This window comes from Amblyomma americanum, chromosome 2 (genome assembly GCF_052857255.1).
Source record: "Amblyomma americanum isolate KBUSLIRL-KWMA chromosome 2, ASM5285725v1, whole genome shotgun sequence".
Lineage (NCBI taxonomy): Eukaryota > Metazoa > Arthropoda > Arachnida > Ixodida > Ixodidae > Amblyomma > Amblyomma americanum.
Genome location: NC_135498.1, coordinates 130264905 through 130290229, shown reverse-complemented (window position 1 = coordinate 130290229; position 25325 = coordinate 130264905).

The window sequence follows — 25325 nt, the reverse complement described above, 5'->3', positions numbered from 1 at the left end:
GCTGCGGCACCGAGTCGGCGCCCTTCAGAGAGGGGGAGTAATGCCACAGTACGAACCCATTCAGTGGCGCCGTACCGCGGCCTAACTTTTTTAGCTGGGACTTGCCATGCCTTGGGCATTATAGAGGCTAGAGGTTTGTCATCTTCCTCGCCCGAGCTCCCTGCTGTCTTGCATGCCCAGCACGTCTAATTAAAACTGGTTCTGTGTGTTTAAACCGCTTGTCGGTGACAATATGTTTAATGGAATTAGGTTGAAACCAGTCAATAAATTCCAAATATAGGAATCTACTACAACCTATAGCACACGGCGGCAAAAAAAAGGAGTACAGGTTTCTAACTTTTCGAAGCTGTAAGTGTTGTCTATATACAGTTAAGCTGGCACGGCGACTCCGGTGGTGGAGCATTGGTCTCCTGTTCAAGCCAAATAACAGGAAAAGGAATTTAATTGCAAAACGTAAACGCCGAGCGTAGCTTCAGTGAAAGATGCCTGAACTTCATTTGAAGCTTTTCGCTAAGCTTTAATAAACTGTAGAACTGCACACTGGGCCATTTGTTGTTGATGCATAATGGTGGATCAACAGCTCAAACACATCAACCAAGAGAGAGACGAGACGCACAAATCAGCGCTGGTTTGTGTGTCTCGTCTCTTTCTTGGCCTGTGTGTTTTCACTGTTGAACCACCATTACGCTTTAATAGATGCTGCAGAGGTGCCCTGGGGGGCCAGTTTGTTCATGATGAAACTAAACAGGTCCGTGTCTTTTCACCTTGCGTTTACATTGATGAATGCTTACCAATGATTGGTTACTTCTATAGTGAAATTGAAAGTATTGTTGTGAGTGCTGCACTTGAAGTGCCAAACGCTTGCTTTCTAAGAAGTTTGTACAAAAAAAGAAACGTGCGCAGTAGATATTACAGTTATCTTTAGATGCTCTTAATGACCATTAAAGCTCTGCCGTGGTTTGGTTCGGGGAAAAAGCCGCCGCGAAGGCGGCCACCGTCGATCGGAGAGACGCGAGTGCCACCGGTGGCTTGCAGTGTGGTTTTACCAGAGGAATTTCCTTCAACCATGCCATATTATTTCGCCTCTTAAAAACTGTGAAATTGAAGCTGAGGTTCTGTCTCCGGAACAGTTCTGTTTTTCTAGCGCGCCTGAATCTTGTATGGAGATAAAGGTTTCCTGCTCTGCTGCATAACATACTTAAACATGAGGCATGCTGTTCAATCTACATGCATGTCCTGACCGCAGGCTTCGAAAAACGTTGGGTTATACGGTTGCAATTTGGTCAGTAACAGGAGTGGAAATTGAATCGGAAGCTTAATGCCCCGCTTAGCGTCTGCGGCTGTGGCTGACCAACGCATCAAAACGTCACTCTGGCAGTTCCTCTGTGAGGCATCTTAGCGGTCACCTTTTGGCAGCAGTGTACACTTGTTCTGTTCATGATATTTGCGTAGGAGGGGATAGTGTCACTAATGTATCTTGGAGGAAGGTGCAATTTATCAGGCAGCTCATTGTGATTTGGCCACCAGAATACTAATGCTATGGCACACTGGAGCTAACTGTCTCGATTTCGATCGGATAACTGAGTCTGGATTGCAAACCGCCTACGTACACAGTTTCAGTAATGTACAATGGACCCCAACAAACACAAAACCTCCTGAAAAGCTCCCAGACATATCCCATCAGGACATTCGGAACATCCCCAGGAGGTTCTTATTTTTCCTGAAGACGTCCAATAAACGTCCCCACAACTAGCCGTGTCCAAGAAGTTGTGCGTCCCAGGGACGGCCCCAAACGGTTACTACTAGATTTCTCGGCTCTGGCTCAATAAAATTATTTCTTCTTTTTCATGCAGACTTCAGGCATCTAAGCGCACATATGTGCCACACTTCAGGCACATGCTTACGTTACAGGTGGTGTAATACATCTGTTCACTCGCGTGAATGCTTGCTGGCTTAGCCATTCAGACTTACCTGTTTACATCAAATATGCTTTAACAAGGCGAACATTTGGGCTGGTTGGTGCATGATATTGTGACGGGAGCAGCGCAGCACGAGAAAAAGAGAGAGGCGGGACACGACGCTGAACAACAACCGGATTTTAAATGCACGTTCGTCGAATATATACATCTCGCTCGTATAAGAACGAAAAGAAAGAAGCATGAAAAACGCATAAGATGTACACGTGGTGCATTATTAATATATCGCACGCAGATAATCAGTTTCTCTGTTACGAAGCGCTATTGAAGGTATGCAGACGCATATGCCGCTTATTGGTCGGAAATTGAAGGCTCTTCAAGCTCTCTGATCCGTTGATCAAAATACGACGGGATGACCATTGTGTTGATAAGCTGCGGAGCGCATTCATGCTCTCTGCAATGTTTTGCTAATTCACTGCTTATGGCGCCCTTTAGGGATCTTTAGTGCTCTCGAAGCCGTCTATTCAAACAGCGCCCTGTTTGACCAATGTATGTGCGTCCGCATGAACGAGGTATTTCATAAACCTCGCTTTTCACACATTTCACATGCTTTTTCAGTAGCTTTTCTTGCACTGATTTTTTTCTTTGCTCGCTGTTGACTCTGGCGCACAGGCTCCTTAACTTGTTGGGTGCTGATATGAGCACTTTTACACCAACTTTTGCTCTTACCCTTTTGAGACTGTGGGAAATGCCATTAGTGCAAGGAATGACCGCGTACGACTTCCTTTATTCTGATGCGGTTGCGACTTTTTCTGCCTCTAGGTGCTTGCAGAATCCCTTCTGCGACACTTGATAGCAGTCTCGTCGGGCAACCTGCTGCTTTCAGCCGACGGTTCTGGGTGTCAAAACTGCCTTGAACCTCATGATGACAGGATCTCGTCAATGCGGCTCTCATTGCTGTTTCTTTCTACCCCCGCTAGATGATCTTAGAGTTCATAACGTTGTTTTCTGGGAGTTCACTTGTTATTTCTAGCCCTAGTTCTTCTAGTCCTTAGCAAAAGTAGCAATGAGAGCTGCATTGACGAGATCCTGTCATCATGAAGTTCGAGGCGGTTTTAACGCCCAGAACAGTCGGCTGAAAGCAGCAGTTTACCCAACGAGACTACTATCCAGTGTCGCAGAAGGGATTCTGGAAGAACTTAGAGACAGAAAATATCTCACAACCACAACAGAAGAAAGGAAGCCGTACGCGGCCATTCCTTACAATAATGGCATTTCCCACAGTCTCAAAAAGGTAGGCGCAAGAGCTGGTGTAAATGTGCTCATGTCAGCACCTGACAAATTAAGAAGCCTGTGCGCCAAAGTCAACAGCGAGCAAAGAAAAATCACCAAAAAAAACATGTGTGAAAAGCGGTGTTTAGGAAATACCTCTGTCATGCGGACGCACCTACATTGGTCAAACAGGGTGCTGTTTGAATGAATGGCTTCGAGAGCACAAAATATTCCTAAAGGGCGCCATCAGCAGTGAATTAGCAAAACATTGCAGAGAGCATGAATGCGCTCTGCAGCTTATCAACACAATGGTCACCCCGTCGTATTTTAATCAACGGACCAGCGAGATTGAAGAAGCCTTCAACATCGGGCAAAAGAGCGACGTATATGCGTCAGCATACTTTCTATAGTGTTTCGCGAGAGCGAAATTGATTATCTGCGTGCGTTGTCCTAATCTTTTACCCGGTGTACATCTTATGCGTTTGTCATGATTCGGCCCTTGATTCAGCACGAGTGAGATGTATATATTCGATCGAACGTGGATTTAAAATCTTGTTGTTAGCGGTGATTCCCGCCTCTCCCTGTTTCGTGCTGCGCTGCTCCCGCCACAAGAACATTAAATGTGCTAGAATTTTACACACAAATGAAATATCAATTCAAAAAGTCGCCCGATCCCGCCCATATAACAGGAAATAGCAGCGCAATACAGATGTAATTTCAGTTTATTAGATGTGCTGTTTGCATTGAAATGAATACAAACAGGAGAAGCATATGTGTGCACCATTTAACACACAATGTACGGAGCACTACGACAACAGCATATAATAATGGCCAAAATTTTCTGTAGCTCTGAGAAATCTGAAAAAATAAAGCAATAAAAACATAATACAGGCTGAAAGTTGATGCATCTTAAGCAAGCATTCTAAATGGTACAAAAGCATATAAAAACACGCAAAAGCAAACGCATGTAAAGAGCAACCTGGGTGCCAAAAGAAAAGACGATATGGGCGTACGATACAGATGCGCTGTTCCAGGTTACGGATGTCCTGCAGGGTGAAACCTCCCTCTCGCTTTGCCTATCGCACGAGCCTCGGAGTAAGCTTGAGCGTGTTATCAAAACAGGAAAAAAAGTTAATTCTACGAGGCGAAAATAAAAAACGAGCATAAACCACATACCCTGACGACGTTCCCAACAGAAACCCGGGGATGAAATAAAATGCTGCAACTATATACATGAATTCAATGAAGTCTTCTGTCCTGCGCCTTCTCACGGCACAGCAAACGCTCAAACATACGCCTTACATCCTCGTTACATCCCCGTTTTATTTTCTTGTGACTAAGTGTGGAGATAAGACTTCTTGGAGCCGAATGGAAAGGTGGGACGTCTTGAGGTAGGAGCCCCGGCTCACCGCACCCACGGTACAGCAGACCATGCGTGTGGCAGAATGCGGCATGGGAGGCGAGATCAAGGTGATCAAGGCACAAGTAATCCGGTGGGGCTGGGTTGGGAGTCAGCGACGCGAACAGAACACAAACTTTACCGCTGCGACAGGTCGGCAATGTAGGTAGAGCACGTTAATCCATGGGCACTCGCAGCAAGACTCTGGTGGGCTTCCGAAGATCTCTCCCGCCTATGAACGCAGTGGACGGCCACGCTGCCACCAACAACACGCCACATTCGTCGGAGGCGCTGAGGGATGCAGAGTGCGCGCTAGGAGTCGCCCATGGCCTTGAAAGCTGTTGCCGCGAACGACACCTGCAAGAGCGCCATTATGGCGTAGGGCCATGAAGCTGAGCAAAAGACTTGCGATGCGCCACGCGCCGCTGCACCAGTTCCAAATAGAATTATGTGGGCACGCCGAGGTGCGCGGGAAAGCTGCCATGAATCCGCAGCTACGAAGTTCACGACAGCCCAGTGATGACAGTAAGAGCTGCCTAGCGCTGGGGCTTGCGCGCGAGCGGCTAGGGGCTTCGCGAATACGTGTGCGCAAGATAGCTTCCGTCCAGCGAGGAAGCCGGGCGAGCGACGGGAGGCCCATTACTGCGCCTCTGCTAGACAGCGGCGCAACGAGGACTGCTGGTAGTTGGAGATGCCTGCAGGGACCGCCGCACCGTGGTGAAGTTCGAAACAATATAGAAGACGGGCACGTTGGTGACCGCCGCTCCCGCGGCGATGCGATGAAAAGGCAGACCGCCGTCGCCTGCCTTCCTGCAGCATAGAGCCGACGGCCCACGAGAGAGATGCGGGGTGAACCGCGCTTCCTTCGGCTGTTCGAACAAAACTGATTTCTCAAAACGGCGAGTGCAAGCGCAAAACCTTCTCTCCCCGTAGCTTTTGGCTCGAGGAAGAGAGAAAATGGAGCGAGGAGTCAATTTGTATTTTTTGTTGAAAAGCATTTGTCCCAAAAACGTTCTCCCCGTTACCTTTCTGGGACCAAAATGCTATGATTTGTTTTTGTTTCTGCTTAACACCCTCGAAAAACGTTTCTAGGACATCAGTGGGCGCACTTCATTTTTGCTTGTGTGTGTGTGTCCTGCCTCTACGGCCTGGAAATGTTCGATAAATGTTGTACTGGGACTGGGACATTCCATCCTTTCTGGGCGCTCCTGAGGAGGTATGTTGTTTGCTGGGGACGTTGTCAAAGTAATTTAAGGTATTTTGTGAATTGCGCATTGCTGCCACTGGCGACGTACATACACATAAATAAAGCTTAAGGCTCGTTCCGAATGATCAGTTTATTGAAATATAGTACAATTATCTGTACAAATTGAAAATCAGAGCTCGAAAAAAAGTCAACAAAGCGTAAGTTAGTGGGTCAACTTCTTACCGCCACTGGCTGAAGATTTTGCATGTACAGTGACTGTTGAAACACTTTTTTCATAGTGCATAAACCCAGGTGTTAAGTTTGAAAGAAATAAGTCACTTTAACCATAGCTGCTCGCAGCTGCAGCGGCTCGGAGTACAGTTCAAGGCATCAATTTTTTATGTCAATTTGGTCACATGCCTTTCGCGAGGAAGATTTCAAAGTTTCTTTGCGGGTAGTAGATGTAGTGGTGGAAAACATCTTGGCAGCACACCCTGCAAAGCAGCCTAGCTCAGAAACATTGATTGGCTGGCATGGGCAACAGCAATCTGCAGTTGCCTTCCGGCCATCGATAGGCCCCAAAAGAACACCATCGAACAGTACTGTGAAGGTGTCGACCTGAATCGCTGGACAAATGAGAAGCAGAGTTTTATACGCCACTGAGCACAAAGGAGCGAAAAGAAATGGCTGGAAAACAGAAAGCTCTTGATGATGACAAAAGAAATAACTTGGACAGATTTACAGACCTGCTGACACGAAAAACTAATTTTTGTTTGTTGATAATTTTCGCTATTATCTTTCTATCAAAATGTAATTTGTTCTTGTGCCACGTAAGATTGACTAATGCAGTGTTGCGTATCAATGAAGAAACTCAATGCAAATCTCGACTGTCTTTCCTACCTTGAGATGACGGAATATGTTGTTTACCTCATTTGCTCCATGTTGTTGTTGTTCGAAAAGTTCCCGCAGTTTAATCATTAGCTCCGTTCTGTACAAGTCAACTGAAGTTCATTTCGCAGTAGGATGACAAGCTGGGATAGTTAGGTGATGTTCACTTAGAAGGAAACACCCAGCGCGAACAAGGACGCCGGTTGTGTACTTCTTATTATTCGTCCAGTACCCTTGTTCGCGCTGTGGGTGTGTTTCTTTCTTCAGTAAGATCCTGTGGGAGGACATACGAAGCTTATTACAGAGAGCATCCGATAAATTAACTGAAATTGCTGCAGGGTTGGTTGCCTCTCGCAACTTGTCTTGCTGGGCTGTTGAATCTCTGAAATATATCTTGACAAAGCATGACTTAAGCATTAGCATTCACCAGCGCCCGATTTCAAACTACCTCTCGTTAATCTTCTCTAAACTTTCCAGTTAGAACCTATCGAAAGCAATATTTTAGGAAGCATTCAATAATGGCGACAGTAGTACACAAAATTATTGCCACTGCAGCACATGTGGAAAGACTTCCTGACGAAGCATATTTGCGTCTGCTTGGCTGAAGTTTCTGTGTGCATGTAGCACTTATATATTTACTCCATGTCCTCAATCAGCGCCTGTAATGCGGTTTCATATAGTCCATTAAGAGCGAGTGCAGACAAATTATTTTTGACATCATTTTTAGGACTGTGAACTTTAGATAAAATCTGCGCAGAATTAGTTGGGGACGCTTTGAGTGGAGGTTACCAAAAAGAATTCGTTGTTTCAGCTGCATAAACCACTGCGGATGATAAAAAATATGACACTCTAGCATTCTGTCACATGACTGTGACCGAAAATGCTCCAAGTCTCTAATTAAGCTCTTTAAACCCAAGGCATTCATGATCATTTACCTTCAGAGCAAGCTGCATACGCACTTTCTGAAATGACCTCGGGTTTATATAGGCTTTTGTAGGCTTTGGCACCACCCGGCGTCCTGACTACTGCTTCTTGTAGTATCAATCAATCAATCAATCGATCAATCAATCGATCAATCAATCAATTCGTTTATTCTGCACTGTAAAGAAAAACTACAGATTCAGGCCTGCCGGAGCCACATTGGGCTTGTATAGCAGCGCTTTGCAGGTAGCGAGAAGTCGCATGCGGCGCTTACAAACTAAGAATAACAGAAAGGAACAGAAAAGTAGGACAGCAATAAAACGGTGAACACATCACACCTAACAGTTAATTAGTAAAAACGCTGAATCCATGAAACTACTTCAACAACAAATGTATATGAGGCAATGATGTAGGCAATGAAAGTCCAAGAATATATTACAATGAAAGGAACGACGAGAGAAAACAGGCGATAAATTATACCAAAAATTTCAACACAAAGTTAAAGGTCAGATGAAAGAGATGAATGCAATAGTTTTATCAGTTTATAATGTGTACTCACAAAAAAGCACTTGACGGCAACGCATTTAATAACGAAGGAACATAGAATGCACGAGTTCTTTTACCATAGCGAGTGGAACAGCGGATAATGCTGTATCTCTCTTTTGGTATGAGAGATCTCGGAACATACTCAACTTATACGCATTTTCTCAGAAAGGTTTAGTAAAACCGTTTCAAGCAAGAGAGCATTGAAGTTTGAGAGCCTTAAAAAACAAAAATATCACATTCCTTTGGAAGTTGCAAATCATAAGCACTGTTTTAAGATTGAGCGCAATATTGAGTTAAGTCTGTTTTGCCAACGAAGCGCACAATGCTCATAAACTGGCATGCCATACCTTAAATCTCTGTAACCCAATGCACCTATTATTGCTTTTCTAACGGAAAAAGTTATGTAGTATCTAATATTAAGGAGCAAGCAAGGTAGACAGCGTAATTTCTGACAGACACAGTGAAGGTGAGAATTCGAAGATAAGTCACTATCAAACAACAAACCAAGGTATTTTACGCGGGAAGCATAAACCAGTGGGGTACAGGAGCACGGGGAACGATCAATGTTTGTAAAAGTAAAGACCGGTCAAGCGTCAACTTCTTTAATGAATTACAGAAGCATATAAGATTTATTTTGGATACGTTAACGTTGATAAGATTGTGAGGGAACCAGCCTATAACTTTTGTTGAGGTACTTTGAAGATCATTAATAACATCAGAAAAGTGCTGCGCGCAGGAAATAACCGCGTCATCAGCATATTGAAACAAACTACCAAGTACTAAGTTAACTAGATCATTAACGAAGATAATAAATAGCAAAGGGCTCAGAATGAATACTTGGGGGACACCAGTATTGATATCAGTACAACTACTCCGAAAATTGGCAACCGAGACTAGGTGCTGTATGTTCTTGAAGAAATTGGTAAGCAACAGCAAAAACGAGCCTCTAAATCCTAACATTTGATGTTTAGTTAAGAGCAGGCTATGACAAACGCTGTCAAATGTTTTACTTACGTCTAGAAAAAACACACATGCAACCTTGTTAGACAAACCCGTACTGGGCAGCTGAAACGACACCATGTTTATTGAAGAAACCCTGCACACTCTGAAGCAAGTGTTTTAAAACTATTTTTGATATCGCTGGCAAAATTCAAATGGGTCGGTAATTTTCTACTCTATTGCGTGCTCCATTTTTGAAACACAGAATAATAACGATGGTTTTCATGATGACAGGTATTACGGCTGTTTAAATAATATTCAGTACTGTCAGTAACACACATTTAAGGACATGAAAATTTCTGTATAAATCAGCAATTCAGATTCAATCGATGCCAGGAGATTTATTGGGCTTCAGGCTTGCAAGCAAACATCGAAGGTCATGTTCGGAAATAAGAGGCAGGTAGGCAGAGTCAGCCAAAGAGCGCTTTAAGGAACCAGTGTTCGGGTTGGGCCTGGCTACACCTACTACACGAGAAAAATAACTTAGATTCTTGCACAACCACTTCACCACCGCTAAAACAAATGTCCCAGAATAGATCTGTTCTTGTACATGGCAGAGTTCTCACCTCGTAAGTCATTGACGAGCTCCACGTACGTCTGCTGTCAGAACGTGCAACGAATATTTTTTTTTCCGGGAGTGCATCTACTTGGCAAGCCTAGCCATCACATTGACTTTGTTTCTGCATATCTTCTACCCGAGTCGCAACTCGTCGCAAGAAGTCGCACGCCTTACTTGTGTCCACAGTAACTATTTTTCTTTAATTGCTGCCAATATTCCTGCTGACATCCATCTGCTATCAACACTACGCTGCCCAATATGGAGACATCGCGTGGCGGCCTGCTTAAATTTCTTGAACAGTTTAACGAATTATACATCATCTCACCAGGAGACACAGTTTTTAGGAAATTGTACCAGTCGTATTGTTCTAATAACTCATCCAATATTTTAGGGTCTCGGACAGTAATTTTTTTTCTGCAATTCATAATAGACGCCAGGCAAGACGGCTGGGCGAATTTGCAGATGAAGTAACGATCAGCAAGTTTTTAACAAACGACGACTGAACGCTTAGTAAGATTGTGAGCACGAACATTGATATGGTTAATACACGAGACAACCAGACGGTTAGATAATATCTCTTCACGCATGACTTCGTGAGTAGCATTCTTGACAATCCATTTCGACAGCACCTCTAGACAGCCGCATGTTAAACGTGTAGAGGTACGATGGGTATCAAAGCTGATACCGCCGATCAAACATAAGTGTTCTTCCAATAACAGAGCTGAGACTGCATAATCCAGCTTTTCAAGGAAGATCAGCCCATTGCTACACGAGGGACGATAGAGCGCTAAAATTACTATAGAATAGTTTGATATTGAGAGGCGCAAGGGTACCACCTCATCCTGACAGAAATGAACATTTGCTTCTTGCACTGACCAGGCATCTTTTACAAATACAGCCACACAACCACCTTTACCTGCTGTGCGTGCGTGTGCATATATCTGAAAACCAGGTATGGAAAAGCACAAGAGGCCATCTGATGTAACGTTAATTTCTGTTAGTACTAAAACGTCAAATAACGATTTAAAGGGAATGTTATTGCGCAGAAGTGATTCCAATGTTTGCTAACGCTGCGGATATTGACGCGCAAAATGCGGATAGCACTCTTGTTGGCTGTGAAAAGTCTGAACTTGCGAAAAGTCAGTACAAAACGATGGAATGGAATTATACATGACTACACGATGTTTTGAAGATCCGCCACACATCCCATTCGAACAACGGAAGCGGCCTCATATTTTCTGCAAAAAAACTTGCCATCTCGCTTCAAACATATTCGAAACTGCTGCTTTCCCTTCAAACGCGCCAGGTAGAACAGTTAACAATTCGTTCGGGTCAGATTATCATTTAAAAATAACTTGGGGAAAGTGCTATCAGTTGAGCTAAAGCCTTATGCCCCTTTTTGGCTCCAATCCATTTCTGTTTCGAGGCGCGGCTAATCATTTTTACAAGAATGGGCGGAATAGTGTTAGCCTTGGCCGGCCGACGGTGAACAGCAGCAATTTCTGAAGCATGAAAATCTGAGAGCTCTAGTTTGACAGATAACTCTTGAAGAAATGACATCAAGTTTTCAATAGGCTTAACGAGTTTTCCATGGATTTAAAAACTGCACTTTCAGCTGTATTGCTCCAATGCATTCAGACCAGGACTTATCTTCTCAACAAGTGAATTCTGGGCAACCAGGCGGGATGAGAGAGATTCCACTTCACCACGCAAGGTCTTAAGCTCTTCTTGGTTGGAAGCTGCAGTGGTGTAATACTGCGTCATATTTCTCGGAAACGAACTCAACTCACTGGGAAAGCTTTTCCGCTGTTGCTTTGAAAGTAAGCATCTCTTCTACTTTTAACATAAGAACTCCAACAGTTCCTGTCTGTGTGTCCAATTGTTTGCTAACATCGGAGAGTGGCTGCGAAAAACAGTCCTCTTTCTAGATGGACGTGGCCTCTGCTAAGTCAGCTGTATATGATTTACAAATCCACTTTTTTCCTTTCGCCGCAGGCATCTAATCATAAGTGCTAAACTTAACAGTCGAGCAGTTTTTCACAACATGGAAGTATTCATCACACTCTGAACACTTCAAAAACTTTCCATCTTGAGGCAGCTGTTCTGAGCAAACATTACACGAATCAGCCATAGTGGTACATTCAGCAGCCAAATTCACTTATTGATATAACGTCTCGGTCAACATTCACCTGCCGAGTTAACAAATAATGTTCATCAGCGCGCAACGACTCGCCGCTTTCTGCGACGAAGCTTGGTAGGCACAGGCTTTACGTACAGGGTATCAGCATCACGTGGTATCGATCAACATTTATTGATATACTTCAGTTTCGAAACTCCTCGGCGCGCCCACGGGGGACCGCGGCGCTGCGGTCGACGGTTGAGCTATCGGAGCAAGCGTCGTCTGCTGGCACCTATAACGTCTCGCTTGCGCAGGGGATTCCTAGTTCGCTGGAAGAATGTTTGTTAAGCGACCGTCTTCGAAAACTAGGCATTATTTCAATAATTCACGCTTGTTTTATCGCGTAGATAAAAGTATGAGTCGGGTTGGCTTGTTTTTTTTAGCACTGTATACGTTGCGTGCCCGCTCCTGCTAGCCCGCAGCAAAGCAGTGCGTCTGCATGCGGCGTTCACCGCGCCGACATCTGTGGCAAAAGTGCACGTGAACTAGTGTGCATATGGCGCTAATTTAGGCGTGTTGCGGTATAATATGAAATGCACTTTCTCGTCGTCTGTCGTGTCAGGCCATTGTAGCTCCATGCACACGTGTCCCGGCGACCGCCGATAATTTTAAGTGCGCTCAGCGCCCCGTTCTTCTGGTTTACGTTGCTGCTCATGATGCAACATTCCTCAATGTACTAACTGTTGATATACTCTAACTGCAGCACTGGGCAACGTACCATCGTTTTAATGCGAAAATTTCTAATGAAGGATCGCGTATGAGGGAAAGTAATCACCAAAAATGTGTAACACCAAGAAAACTATAGAGAATATTAAAAGTACGATATAGGCTATTAAAAAATGAAAGGAAGGACGTGAATTTATTTCCAGTTTATACTGTGGACATATTTAGAGGCACACTCCTACGAGCGCTCTTTATATTTTCCAGGCGGTGTTCGGCAGCTCCAGCCTCGCTCTGGGCCCGGGCGACCTAACGCCACTATAGACGCTCTCTTTGCAAGGATCTTTTTTTTTGCATCTTCCGCAAAAAAATGCATGTGTGTTACCGAATAAAAATGAACACATTGGGCTCATCTAGCCTTCCAAGCAGCTTATCGAAAACTGATGCTCAATTCTCTTGAAGATAAACAGCCTCTCCTTTCCGTTTCATAAGAAAATGCACTTGCAGAAGATCAGGCTCCGGTTTTAAAAGCGGCCATAAAGTAATTTGACCTTGCGAGATCTAATTCTGAGGAAGTCGTAGGGTGGGAAGCACCGTTTTTGGTAATAGCTGCGAGATAAGTGCTCTCCAAATAATTATGTGACTCACCTCTCTTAACATGACTTAAAAGATACTGGTTGTGTGCTGCTATAAACTCCGTCCACCCTCTTCTGCGTTCGCCGCTTTTTGAAGGCAAACGACAGGTGTATGGGCAGCATTGATCGGAAATCGCACAAAAACAGTTTTTTTTCTTAAGTGCGCCTTGTGTATATCCACGACGTCACCATTGATGTCTACGATTTTACGCTAAGTGATTGTTTTAAACTTAATCACATATATTGTGTATTTTCTCGAGCAGCCTGACAGCGCAGGGATTTTCCTGTTTTTCCCTTTTTCACGAACAGAGGGTCACACAGTGAGCAAATTGCGGGCATTCTTACATATCCTCAGCCTCTGGTGCAGCCGCGCATGAATCAGGCAGTTATATTTGTTGAATATCAGACAATCGAGGAGGCAAAAACAGTGCCGCACCACTTAAACGCTCGGAAGTTCATTAAGAATAACATTTCCTGGTCACAGAAAGCGGCTGCATATGCATGAGCGGTAGTGTCGTCCATTACACCTTTCAAACTTTTCGTTGATAGATATCAAACTGCGAAAGCGAACGGCTAGCCGTTACTGAAAGCCATGAATGGCATGACATCTCAGGAAAAAAAAACTGGACGTAGAGTAAATATTATACCACCATATACAACCAGATGAGCGCTGTCGCCCGCACCGCGCTGCGGCCACGACGGTGCAAGCGTCGACTGCAGCGCCCTCACACTCACTAGGGGCAAGTCGCACCCGGCTCCGGCGGGCGAGTTTCAAAACTCAAGTATATCTATAAACGTTGGAATTGATGACAGGTCAAGCTGTTCGAGATGTCTAAGATCGCAATCTGCCGCAATCCAAACTCAGCCAAGCAAGAGGCCGCATGCGCCACAAAGATTTCCTGATTTCTGGAGTGATGAGCGGTTTACGTTGACCCAGCGGCAGCGAAACAAGTCGATGATGTCCGCCAACTTGTTATCCTGCGGAGTTAGAAAATGTTCAGCACCACGCAACGGCTCACCGCTGACTGCGGCGCACAATGTGCACAGCAGTCGCAGTGGCGGGCCTCGGCGCCTTGTCAAGTCTGCGAGACAATCAAGGACTTCCAAGCATTATAAATCTAATCATGTGCAGCCAAAGACCTAAATGCATGGGCATTTGCCATCTAAATTTTTTCAACCTTCACTTCCTATTGTACTTGAAGATATGAGGGTGGTCACGCAACAAATACACCACTCCTGACAATTCACATGGGTGTCAAAAAGTAATGTTTAGGGATTCTTGTGTTTCTATCTGATACCTAAAATACAAGACAAACGTCATAGTAAAACGCTTCTCAGATATATACCTACGGTGGTATTTTACACCTCAAGGTGTTTGACCAAAGCGGTCAAAGCTGACTGATGCTACAGTGAATTCTCGCTAGTCACAGCATCCTTAATGGCATGACGAAAAAGTATCGTGTGCCGACCAACATTGTTAAAATAAATGACTGTTCCGTCATGCTACGGGGCATTGTTCGCAGTGAAGGGGTGGAAGTGGTGGTTGATTACACAGGCTTCATGATGGGACCTAAACAGCGGTTGTATATCTTGCATCAGATTTTTGAACAGCCATCGATTGAAAAAGCTATGAAGCTATCAAACAGAACTTTTTGTCAAACAATTAGTGGGCGTTTTCAGTGGTAAATTTTGTTGTTGCTCTTCGCGATTCCAGGCAGCTTCATCTAGAGGCAAACAGGCTCTGTAGCTCATATAATTAGCGGATGGGGTCTAAGGTATCTGCTGCTCAATGAGAGCAGCTATTGGGACATGTACTTGCAGCTCAAAAGATTGAACTGGAGATTTAGCGTTGGTTTACAATATACTTTTCTCACAATGTCAACAAGTTCCTTCCCAACGTGTGCAAAGGTTTATGTTCGCAAAAGCACGCTTATTTTATAGCGGCTTGACAAAAACACACACTAGCCGAAGGTTGTAGAAGAAAGAAAACAATTGACATTTCGCCGTCCATAGGGTGTCTTGAGCACTTGACCGATATCTGGCCGTTTTTTGAGGCCACTCAGCGCTTTTGCACGATGGGGTGGGATGAGTGAAAATATCTTTGCCTTCGGGTGTGAGTGGCCTTGCGATAAATAGTGGTTTCCAGAGAACATGCTGTGCGTTGATCTAGGACGTTCAGAGAAGCGATGAGGCTGTCCACTTATGCGGGGAACTGGATGCTTTGCTGGAACGCTTTGAGGTGTGAAAGAAAGCTTTGCATGTTTTTCCGGTCGGTGATGCAGGAACAGTGAGTGACATAACGTAGAAAAAGCTGCGGTGGGGGGCTGAAGGAAGCGCTGCGGATTTAATGGGTTCTAGGGCAAGGTTAGCACATTCCCCTGAAACAGAGGCACCAATGGCTTTTCCAAAAGTCTGTCTGCAAAGACGTTTCAATAGCACTTCTGGTGAGCCTAGTTTGTGCATGATGACAATACAGATAATCGATGCGCACAAAACAGTTGACGAACCACGTAAGAAACAAAAGTGACGAAGGTGCACATCCTGTGTCACACATAATTAGCTGCACCAATTGTGCACCACGATTCCACGAGAAGGCGATTCTGGGCAAGAGCAGAAACGAACACGCGCGGCTAGCTCTCGAAGCATTACAATTTAAGGGAAAAGATGAAGGATGCGTCAGCTATATTTCCTTATCACTTTACTAAGCCCAATTGATGTTTTTGTGCTCGCGCTGTTGCCAGTAATCTCACATGACTGGATTTTTTTTGTTAGCTTGAGCAGGTGTGGAAAAATGTATATCTATGTGTTCGTTTGAGAAGAATAAAATAGTTGTTAGTGTTGCGCCAGTCGTCGTGTTTCTCCCGTGTACGTGGTTCGTCTAAAGTTTTGCGCACATCGATCATCTGTATTATTGCAAAGGGGTTTGTTTACAGTGAAGTACGTAATAGAGAGGCAGAATTTCAGTAGTCGGCAGAGGTCGTCAGTTCTAGTCGGGGTTCGTTCTGGCAAAGCAGCGTCTTTGTTCAGGGCTTTGTTGCAACGCTTGACTGCGAAATCAACACGCGCGAATGTGACCATCGAGTTCACACCGAACAAAACCATGACTTGGCTGTCGTCAACGCAGGCATCCTTTAGCTTTCCGAAAAAGTCGACCGAGTCTCGAACGTGTGTAGCTGTTTATCCCACTAAAGGTGCGAACACCCGGTCAAGGTAACCGGAGAGCTTGTCCAATCGTGGCCGTGTGATCTCCGCAATTGGATGAAGTTGTGTGCCCTCCATCTGTACACTTCATACACTGTATACAGCAGGAGCGGCGCCAATGCGGCATGGAAGCCATCGATCGTTGGGGCGGACCTATTTGAACATTTGTTAGAGCAGCTTCTGAAGGTCTGCTTCATTTTCCCCGTTTCCTCTCCGACTATTGTTGCTTAGGTTTCCTCGTCTTGGAGAAGAATCGCCATTTTTTTCTATGTAGTCATCACGATCTAATGCCACAGTGGTTTTTCTTTGTCGGCCGGAAGGATCCCGATTCCCTCTTCCTGATTTAATCTTTTCAGGGCTTCCCGCCCGGGGCGTGAGAGTACGCTGTCTTTTTTTTCCGTAGCGTCAATAGGGCTATGATGAGAAGAGAGAGAGCTTGGTAGCATAGGCTGACGTTTTTCTTCTGTGCTGCAAGCTCGAGTGCATAAGTCATGCTTCGTGCATCTAAAACGCAGCCACCGTTGCTCAGCCCCCCTTTTTAAAGAGCGAACGCTCTGCCGGGTTTAGCTCGTACCGACGTCAGCACGCCTGTATAGAGCGCTGGTGCGGTGTGCTGAGCAACAAACTTAAATATTAGGTCAGCTCATCTATTCCTGATACAGAGCAATTGTGAGGGAAAAGAATATGTGTCTATGCTCCTTCGCTCCAACGCATGCAAGAATTGCCTCCGGCACTGTGTACCTGCTCAAGATTTACTCTTCCTTTGTGCGACAGGGCTGTGTTCTAGCGTTTTAGGCGGGCAGTGACAGCTGTACGAAGACTGGTTGGGCATGCATGATGTTGTTCCGTCTTCTGCACACCTGCAGATGAGCAGCGTGAAATTCCTTTCATGACTTCGTTGCCTTTGTTCGTGAGAGTTGGCTGTTGCACTGTTGGCGTAAGGTAGGGCGTCAAAGACGTCCGTGGCTTGGTTTCGTTCCTGTGACTGCTGAGCGAAGATTTCGTTCTCCAGACGCTTGATATTTTATTGTTTTCAAGTATTCTCTCGCATATAGGTATTATAACTCGCATATAGGTATTATAACTGTCCTTCATTTCATTGTGAATAATGCACCCGTGCGGGCACCGAAGCCGCAATCGGTTTTCCTTTTTCTACAACCTTTGACGAGTGTACGTTTTTGGCAATTTGCTATGAATTAACTTCGCAAGACGGAATTCCGTCGAACCCTGGATTTCAATGTACATTTATTCTGGGCGTAGAAAAAGGCATTAAGGCATGGGCACAGTTATAAAGTCGAGCTGGCTCATAACGACCGTGGTTGTAGCGAACGCTCGCATGTTACGAGCGATAGCGGTACTGCGGCGGAAGCGTGTATGATGGAAATGGCACTGTGTCTCAGATAAAGCAAACAACTGCGGCCACTCGACTTGGTTAGAGCGAACGAAGAAGCGGAGAGAAGTGGATCGGCTGCCGAAAAATATTAGAGGGGACACTTCATCTCCACCGTAAGGGTATGACGTGATAGCGTGAACAGGTTCCCAAGCAGCACAGGTAATTGACCCAACATTCGAACCGTATTTGCCAAGGCCGGCCCTACAAAGGACCACGATGGGACCATCCTGTTGCAATGTTGGGCCGATTACCTTTGCTGCTTGGGTTAATAATGCCCATGTATGCGGATTTGGTCATCCTCAAAATTACATTCATAGATCCCTGGAAGTCTTTATACTATCCTGGCTCTGCGATGCCAGGTGGTACCACCGGTAGGGCTTCTGAGATCCAGGTTGCTCTTGCAGAGGAACCTCTGGCCACCAATAATTAATTTAACTGCCACCTGCACTAATTATCAGTTGCTAACAATCCGGTAGGTACGTTGTGACGACGCGACAAGGTCACGCGACTTAGGTGGCCCACCTAGGATGCCTCTCCGGGGAGTCTTCGCTCACGACACCCACGGCGACGACGCTGACGATGGCGCCGGTTTTTCTGCAGGACGGGAACCTTAACGCTATCTTGTTTAAATGCGGGCTTGTCATCAGGGTGCAAACTTCAAATCGTAACCCAGCTGCGTGATCCCCTCGTTTGAAGGAACGTGATTACCCCTAAAGAAATACCACTGGCCTAGGGTGCACCAGCAGGCTACATATACAATTCATGCATGTGTGGATGCCGGCTGGATAAAGCTTATGTAAAGTGAGGGCAGAAGCGAAGTGGGTGCGATACAGGGGAAACGTTGGAAGCAAAATGCCTGCATATGGTCTGTGATTAACCAACAGCAGCGACATGAAACGTATGACTGCCTGTTACCTGGGGTGCCTTGCTGACCGAATCGGTCACGCGATGTGCTTGTTTGCCCAAACGGCTTTCCAACAATCGGCCGAAGGCAGTGCGCAGGCAGAGAGTGCCCGCTCTTGTCCGCTGTGCTAACTTCGTCGCTGCATTCAAGAAACATTGTCGGCGAACGCTGAGGAAAATTCCTAGCTCCCTCAAGTTGCCGTGATAGTTTCGATCATGATTAGTAAGACTGAGTCCCCAAAGTAGCTTCTCGGCAGAAAATATCTCGGAGAGGGGGACACGACCCTGCCTGAGAGCTTAAAAAGCGCCCCGATTATGTCTACGTAGTACGTGTATGAGCAACGTTTTTAAAAAATGACGCCAGCTTTGCATGATTTTGCATATTTTGCTTTAAGTTTGGAAGTCCATTTTCCACACGCTTCTGATACAACTAAAGTAATCCGCATGACCGTCGGGTTCGTCATATCTGGGCTCGACTTATACCTACTGGAAACGCAGAACTAATTATTTTGAAAAATATTATGTTTGATTTCTTGTTAAGCATGTGGCGTCTGAATTGTGGGCACACGATGGATTCTAACATGAGCGGTCCATCTAAAAAAAGTACCCAGGTCTTTTCCGACCCTTGTCCTTCCGCGGATGCATAGTCCTCGACGGCAGCACTAAGAAGCCTAGACGATTACACCTCAAACTATAAGAAAACGTAAAATGTACACATTTTACAGAAAAAATTCAGGTCTAAATGTTCAATATCGTAAAAAAATTTCTTGCTTTCACTTAAATTTCAAGCGTAGATGTATACTACCGTTGTATGTACTCGTGCGAAGCTTCTATTTGGTCGTGCAGTGGAAGTGAAAGGTTACGAGAAAAAAAAAGAAAGTGTTCCTAAAGGGGATAACTAAAATTGTGGAACCACCAGACAATCGCTGAGTTTTGCATAATTAACCAATAACGATACGAAGGTTCAACTGTAGGCGTAATTTCAAAATTTATGGTAATTAACAATATTTTATTAATGTATGAAAAGTAAGTACACGATTTTTCGTCCTGAAACGACATGTATGCAATACGTAAAGCTTGATGCCTTTACGAAAATTGCCCAAATTACAAAAAAATTCCATCAGCTCGCTTTGTCACAAAGTGTAGATGCAAACGATGAGGCCAGGAAATATGTTTGGTACCCTTTGTTGGAATTACGCCTTTTGTAGGTGGGCGGCACAGTGCAAGAACGCGAAGTGGGAAACATGACCAAAACCTTGTATGCGGCCTCTCCCCAATCTACATCAGGCGAATATTTTGGGAGTTTGCATTATCATTTAGAACTAATATATACAACACAGTTTTCTAAGTTCCTCTCGGCATTAAATTTTGATTCAAAGCTGTGGCCTTGTGGTAGACTATCCGCCTCCCCGATGCTGACTGGGTTCTATCCCCAGTACCACTGGGGGCACACCGTTTTCTAATCGGTACAAGATTTCCCCCCGCCTGGTGGCAGGCTTTGCTAGGGTGAAATGCTTGGGAAAAGGGCCTTGTACCAAACCGTTAGTTGCACAAGGCAATCACTCGAGTTGATTGCTTGCCGTCTTGTCGGACGACTAAAATTTCCCCTCCTTATTAACTCATGCCTTCCGGTAGTAATTACACATTGATTATAAACAGAAAATTGATTTAAATTTTAAACGTTTTACGCTATTTGGCTATTAGTTTTACCTTTTTTTTTATTCATCCTGTGTTATCATCACTTGTCTTCGTTGTTTTACTCACTATCACTACATTTATGAAGCTTGCTACTCGAGATCGAATTCATAATGGCGTATTCTCGCTAGGTGCTAGCGATGATTGCTCTTGTTCTTTCTTGTATACGACGAAAGCTCGCGCCACAATTATCACTTTCGGTATTCTGTAGGCCCTATCTCGTGAAAAATTAGTGTCTATGCCAAGCCAAACAAGGTGATGGTTCGGGCTAGTGGGTATGCGTTATGATCCATAGCGCACAACAATACAGGAGACGAACACAAGTGCTAATAGCGCTTTAGCGCTTGTGTTTGTCCCCTGTTTTGGTGCTGCGCTGCGGATCATAATTCTATGCCAAGACCGAAAAATAAGAGCCCATCAACCTACTGCTCCTTCCGGTCTCGACTTGGTGCAATTTTTTTTTTGAAACCAATTTAAAATATCAAAGGAACCCGTGGGAAGTACTCTCAAAAGGTACCATGCGTAAAGTGACGCTTTTTAAAACAAGTCCCGAGAGCTGCTCTGTGCTAAAACGTGCAGTAATTATTATCGAAACAAAAAAAAGCACCGGGCTCCTCTTATCAGTGCGTATAGTGCGCCTCTAAGAACGCTTGCCAATTCCTCGTGGCGTTTTTTTTTTTTGCAGCATAGTTAGCAACAACACCAGTTCTGATTTCGAAATCTTCCTTACTCGCAGACCCGCCGCGGTGGCTCAGGGGTTAGGGCGCTCATCTACTGATCAGGAGTACCCGGGTTCGAACCGAACCGCGTCTGCTGCGTTTCGATGGAGGCAAAACGCTAAGGTACCCGTGTGCTGTGGGATGTCAGTGCACTTTAAAGATCCCCAGGAGGTCGAAATTATTCCGGAACCCTCCACCTCTTTCTTCCTTTCTTCTTTTACTCCCTCCTTTATCCCTTCTTTTATGGCGCGGTTCAGGTGTCCGCCGATATGCGAGACAGATACTGCGCCATTTCCTCTCCTCAAAAACCAATTACCAGTTGCTCATTCGCAGCGGAGGTTTTATCGAACACAAGCAAGGAAAATGGTTTTTCGCTCTAGTATAATCGCTTTACCTTCACACTGTATTCCTTGCATTCAGCTGACATGCAATAGAAAAATTCGGCCTTATATTTTGACAAATCTTACTGCCGAGGGGAATTTTCACCGTGTAATGTAGCGTTCCTCGGCTGTGGAAGCGCTGCTTTCTAGATGGAACAGATTCTAACTCGTAGCGCATTATGTGCGCCAGCTCCTTGTTTGCTCCAATGCATCACTGGCAGCTCTTCATACATGAGCTATGATGCTCTCAATCGCTGAGTATACAAGGACTCTTCTAGAGTAGAAGCCGACTCCCGGAGTGCTGTTCAGATTGGCGAGGTCGGTCGACAGAGATTGAGACGTTGGCGCGCCCCCTCAGTAGTCGCTGCTATGGAGCGCATAAAAATATTGATACTGCTCGTCTTTGCATCTTCGTCCAATGCTTGCAAAACTGACCAGAAAGAAGGTAAGAAAGCTGCTGGTGGTTTAGCATTGCTAAGCACGAAATATTGCGAAAGCAGTTTTTCTGCAGGTAGACATAATAGACACCTACCTGAACGAGCGATTGAGACGGCCGTCGTGGCCAGGGTCGAACCCGACTGCGGCGGCCGCGTTTCGATGGAGGCGAAACGCTAAGGCGCCCGTGTGCAGTGGGATGTCAGTGAACGCTAAAGATCCCCAGGTGGCCGAAATTATTCCGGAGCCTTCCACTACGGCACCTTTTTTCTTTTCTTCTCTTAGTCCTCCTGTATCCCTTCTCTTACAGCGCGGTCGAGGTGTCCGCCGATATGCGAGAGAGATACTGCGCCATTTCCTTTCCCTAAAAACCAATTTTCTTTCTTTTTAAACTGACCCAGAGAGCTAGATATGCGCCCTTTCTTTTGATCCGCCGCGGTGGCTCAGTGGTTAGGGCGCTCGATATTAATGAAGTCTACAACGTTGTCAACGCCAACGGACTCGTAGAACGCCTTTCCCCAAAAACCAATTATTACTATTATCATTTGAAAAATTGAAAATTCGCGTTTGAGAAAGGAAATGGCGCAGTAATTCTCTCACGTGTATCGGTGGACACCAGAACCGCGCCGTAAGGGAAGGAAGAAAGGTGGGAATGAAAGAAAGGAGCTGTTTGTATTTGTACAGATTATTTGTTCCCTATACCGTTGTATCGGCACTCTTTTCTGGAGTTCCTTGACAGTGTTTAGATAGTGTTAGGGGAATGTGCATTGCATCTGTTGCAAAAACATTCTTCTTTAAACTGCACACATCCACGCTGCCTGTGAAGGCATGGGTTCATGCTAAAGAGATGCTTGCGCCATGGGCGGTGAACTGCCGCCTGTGCAGTACACCAGATACAATGGACCATTGTTTCATTTTGTGTATTGACGCTGTGTTCTTCCGGGACGTTTTACAATGAACAATTACGAAGGAATTTGACATCACACCCTACAGTATCCTTTTTTTGCCTGTGGAGAAAAACTGTGTTGTGCCATATGATCTATTTATGTTGCTGGAACTATTTAGTCTCTGGAAGAGCCGCATGATGGACCGCCACGCCGAACCACCGCGGTCGTCGAAATCTTTGTTTCGTGAACAATGCGTTTTGGTGCGGGGAATATATTGTACCCTCTAATAGCCGCCTAGCTGGCTCCTCTAACTGGACGCATGAGTGTGGCTCCCATACTTTTGATGTTTTTGATAGGAGGGGTCATGCAGCGGTATGGTGGCCTGGTGTTTTGCGGCGTAAGCTTGCTTAGACTTTTCGTCACTATTTCTATGCAATAAAGAAAAAAAAACTGCGGTGATAGCTTAGTGCTCTCGTGCAGTGGCCAGCAAAGCTAGTCTGTTCGCGCCGCCTGAAGTTCGAAACCTAGTCACGCAGATATTTATTTTGATTTTTGCAGTAATCTGAGAGGCTCCAGCCAGACATCACTTTTTTCAGGATTGCTGGTAAAACAGCGTTTTCGCAACAGCACTAGAGCGACAAGCGGCAAAAAGACGCTAAGCATTTTATGTTGGTTATCTTGGGCAGACTTAGCAGTGGAGTGCTGGGAAACACACCCCCTGTTTTCGGGAACATTATTTAAAGCTAAATGGGCATGGTTTCACACAGCCTGACATCAATTCGTGTTTATATTTTAGGAAAATTGCTGACGTTGAGAGCACCAATGTCATCATGTCAGCTGGCGCTGATGTCGCAATGGCTGCTTGGTTCTATTTCTTGTGACGCAGTGCGGTAGGTAAACTCGCTGCAGGCCATAGCATTCGTGTTTCGTTGCTAATTCTGGCTTGTGTACAAGATGGACCATGACAACACTGGGCACAGTGGCTTTCAGCTGGGGAGCGTTTTACAGATGTATCGATATGAGGCCAAAATAACCTGTGGTCAGATAGCAGTTAAGTCAACTGGAAAGCTTGCCTGAAACAATTTGGTAGTAAGGTGCAAGATTTGAAACGGGCGCGCCCTTACTGGTATGGTTCAAATCTTTGAGGACGTGTCGCATATGGTAAAAGTGCCTTACATTATGTAGGTGCCGTGTTTTGCCATACCAAGGAAGTAAGATGAATGGCCACATTTTGTTATATTCCTTTTGGTACCATCGAAGTCCCCTAGAGACGTCTAGAATGACGGGGGTAACGCGCTAACCGCGAATTGGAGCCCGGTATTGTCTCGTTGGGCGTGCAGTGGTTGCCACACCTGCTGAGGTGCTACTTTGAGTTTTCAGATGTCCTCATTCTTTGATACAATGGATTACTTACTGCCCAGTTGAAGAGCAAGAGGTGTATTAGAAGGTTTAGGAATGTAGATTTTTAAAGCCAAGTACTGACCGCACATGTAGACAGTGGCATGGAAATGCCGGAAGAATTTAAATGAGTATAAGTGCTCAAGGGTCTGGAAGACCAGAGACTACCAGATTAGAGAATCGCGGTATGAGATATTTTGATGATGAAAGTGCAGAACAGTTTAATACGGTGAGTAATCCCCTGTGCTAGGGAGTTCAAAGGTGCCGAAAAAAAGTCCTTACGCGATCCTCGCTGGATTGTTTGAATGCAATAGCAGCAAAAGTTTGTTATATGCGATGTTGACGCTATAAAGTTTGTTACATCAGAGGAAGCAACTTGGGTTCGTTTTACCTGAGACGAACACGCCAAGCTCGTTATATCAGAGCTGAACACACGGAAGTTCGTTACATCGCTGGTAGAATATTTAGGTTCGGTATAGTTATTTTTATTTATTTACTTTGTGTACACCATACTGCTGGCCTTTTGCTTAGAGCCAAGAAGAGAGGGCACAAAAAGATATACAATACAAGAGCAACTTGTCGGAGCCAAAAATATACGCCTCAAATAAAATTAATGAATGCGCCTATACAGTGTCAAAATACATCATACTGAGGTAACTAAAAAATTTTCGTTACGTCCGACGTTAACACATTATAACCGAGTAGGCTGACTCCATTTTCGAGTTTTCCACGCTAAAGTTCGTTATACTTTCTGTGGCATAGTTAAGCTCCATATATCCGAGGTTAACACACTTAAGTTTGTTATATTTGAGATGGTACGGTAGTTTCGTAGCCACGGGTGACGGCGGTCGCCATTTCCGCTTCAACAGACAGCAGAAATAAAGTTAAGCGGCTTCAGGTAAAGCACATGGTGAATTCATGCATTGGGCCTACAACTGTGCAGATCTTCTGTCTGTTGCTGCCAGGAAGAAAGGAAGGAAAATGCACAGGCCTGCTCACTGGCTCAATCCGAGCCACAATCGCCACCACGTGCAGATAGAAGGAGAGTTGAAAGATGGGAAAGATAGACATGATAGTAAAGACGCGCTAAATACAAGGCCGATCCTGGAGATAGTGCAATACCGCGCCAACCGGTGGCGGGAGTGAAGCATCCT